The following is a 3,526-nucleotide window of genomic DNA, read 5'->3' on the forward strand; positions in this document are numbered from 1 at the left end:
AATAATACTATATATTCAAGTCTTTTTATGAACTAAGTCTAATCAAATTAAATAATAAAACTTTGAATAATGTTAGTCATAACTGATTTTGTTATCTTAGACTAATTTGGTTGGACTTAGTTAATAAAAAACTTGAATATGTAGTATTATTCTACATAAAAACGGAGATATTTCAATTGTATTATTAAGAAAAAGATTATTCAATTTTTTTAAAATATAAAACCTAAATAATAAAATTTTAAAGGGTAAAGTATATTTTTTGTCCCTTAAGTTTGACAAAAGTTTCAAAAATACTCTTAAGTTTTATTTTGTTTCAACTTTGTTCCAAAAATTTTCGATTTGCATCAAATATATACCCGTTGACGGCTAATTTTTTAAAAAATTTAAGACTAATTCAACAACAATTTCATAAGAACAACTCTCAACACAAGCAAATCAAGCATAATTTTCATGCACTATTGTTAGATTAGTCTTAAATTTTTTGAAAATTTAGCCGTCAAGGATATATTTGATGAAATAAAATTTTTTTGGAACAAAGCTGAAACAAAATAAAACTTAAGGGTATTTTTAAAACTTTTATCAAATTTCAGGAATAAAAAGTATTAAAGGTTGTGGTAGGCTTAGAGAAGGGGGGTTGAATTTATGCCTTCCTTTTAGTTGCAGTTATTACCCTTTTAAACAAATTTTCAATTCAGGTTCTGTCTGAACACAGCAGCGGAAATTTATGAGACAATTTATTTTTGTCTCATGAATATCAGAAAACAGAACTCAACAGAGAAGAGAAAAGCTAACACCAGCATGTATCCTGGTTCAGTTGCCTTGTGCTATGCAACCTACATCCAGTCTTCTCCACAACTATGGAAGAATTTCACTATAGTTAACAGTATTACATACACCAATTTTACACTCAAGTTCTAACCTAACTTGACATTGGTTATGCTAACTCCTAACTATTTACTCTTAGTGCTAACCCAACTAAGAAAGGGATACCAAACAGGTACAAGATACAAGACACTTAACCAACCTAAAGAAATCAGAAAATAACTCTAGGCTTTTCTCTCAAGTGTATCACTCAGCCTCTTTCCACTCATGGCTTTTACTTGAGCTTTCTCACAATGCCTTTTCTCACAAGAAATTACAGAAAGATATACTTAGAAAAGTACATTACAATCAGCAAAAACATGAAGGAGATTGACTTCTTCAGCAGCCTCTTTGCTATGTGCAAAACCATATTCGCAAACCTCATATGTAGTTCTTCAGTATTGGCCAATGCTTCTTTGAAAGAAAGCATTATCCAAGTAGATGAACTTCTTAACAGAACAATGTTCGCACTCTTTAGTTTTCTCTCCTTAGTTCTGAATGAGCAAGAAGTCTTTTTTTATTTTTCTTGCATGTTGCTGGGACCTTCTCCCAAGGTCAACACCTTGAGCCTTGAGCTTCACCAACCACAGATTCACTTTTTCTCAATAATCCTCAGAATAGAAACTCTCCTTCTGACTTCCTCATCTTGGCCGAAAACCATAAAACAGCAACCATAGAAATCTTCCAATGGTCAACTTGATCTGAACTCTTGAAAACTAACTTGGTCCCCAAGTCTTGTTTAAGACTGTAGATACACACCAGGGAAGAACAGAAATCCTCTTTCCCATGTATCCCATTTCGGATAGAGCAGAGAGTTGGGAAGAAGAGATGAGACCGAGTTGCATGTATGAAGAAAAGATTTACCTATAACCTAAGCTTGATTTGGTTTGGATTTGTTGAGACGACTTCTGCCTTTCAAGCTTAGTTTCTCTTTCTTGCTTCTTTGGTGACTATCTTGGTGAAGAAGCTCTTTCTCTCTTTCTCTTTCTTACTTTTCTGAAACTGATTTGACTTGATCAGAGAGAGAGATGAACGTTGCTTTTTGGTTAAGCAAAAGAGAGGGATTTGCTTTTCTGAAACCAGATCGGGCTTGGATCGGGTATTGGTATGCTTTGCCCGATTTGATTTCTATGGCTTCTTTCTTTACTTTTTCTTGGGCTCTTAATTTTGCTTTCAGCCCAATTACCCTGCTGATTGTTTTTTATTCCATTTGGGCTATTGAAATTTGGCCTGCAACAATAAACAATTTGTTAATAAGTAGATATAAATAATCAACACTAATTATTTATTTTGCCCAAAAATAATGTTTGTCATCACTAATTAATTTGGTTAATTTCTTAACTCAACAATCTCCCCCTTGATGACAAACATGGTTTAAGCAATAATCAAAAGGAAATAAATTGAGTTAGGTATAGAAACTCCCTTTGATTTTTGTCATTTGCTTTTATGTTGCTCCCCCTTTTCTTTTCAAGATTAGCTCCCCCTGAATTTGTGCTTTCCTCTTTGTTCCTAATTTTCTTTGATTTTAAAGAGAGCACAATAAAGAGCTAAAATATATTTATCTTGACTAAGGGATATCAGATAAGCAACATTACATAATCAGCCCAATATCAAGCTAATACCATCAGCAAACTGGTTCAGCATGTGAAATCAAGTATTAATGCAGCAAAAATGTCAAAAGAAGTACTAGGATCTATTATCCTATTGCTATTACTCCTTCTTTTGTCATCAAGGGTGGATAAAAAGCAAGATCAACTAAAACAAAGTCTTGCATCCTGCAGAAAAGAGTTAGTCTAGGGGTGCACATGGGCCGGGTGAAGCCGGATTTGATGTGACCCAGATCCGGCCCGAAATATACACCGGGTCTATTTATTAGACCCGAACCCGGCCCTAGACCCGATGAAACCAATACACTTTCGGGCCACAATTATACCGGGTGAAAACCGGGTATAACCACAATAAATACTAATATTGTCTAATAATACCAAATATTTAAATCAATACAAATAACACAATCTTATGTATTAGTCTAAAATCTTATGCATTCTAAACATAAAACATTAACTTATAGTCTTATAATGACTAATAACACAAAATATTAAGGTTTACAATACTTAAATTCCACGTAAGAATAGTCATGATCCATCACTAATAACACAAAATATTAATTGTGTATGATGACCGGGTCACCGGACCGACTTCGGGTGACCCGAGCTATGGCCCGGACCTGACCCGAAATAATGACCGGGTCTATTTTTGAGACCCGTACCCGATCCTAAACCCGATGAAATCACTCCAAATTAGTTCCTAAAGTGTTCGGGACCGGGCCGGGCCTTCGGGCCGGGCCGGGTCTGTGCACCCCTAAGTTAGTCCATAGTGCAAAGTACTGACTAACCTACCAAAGGTGCAGCAATATCTAGAGTTATTACAGTCATAAAAAAAAAAACAGTTCAAAAGTAGCTAAAGAAACAGAGTTCATGAGACAAAAAGAGAGCAGCAGTAGCAGTTTTTATGAGACAAATCCTAGGCATCAGAACCATTTCCCTCCGAAGCGTCTTCCTCGTCAACATCAGTGGCAATGTCTTCATCATTATGGAGGTTATCAATGAAGGTCATGAGCACAGCCACCCTATCTCTTGATTTCTTCAGGAAGTTTTCATGCTTG

The sequence above is a fragment of the Arachis duranensis genome, unplaced genomic scaffold (assembly GCF_000817695.3).
Source record: "Arachis duranensis cultivar V14167 unplaced genomic scaffold, aradu.V14167.gnm2.J7QH unplaced_Scaffold_165934, whole genome shotgun sequence".
Classification (NCBI taxonomy): domain Eukaryota; kingdom Viridiplantae; phylum Streptophyta; class Magnoliopsida; order Fabales; family Fabaceae; genus Arachis; species Arachis duranensis.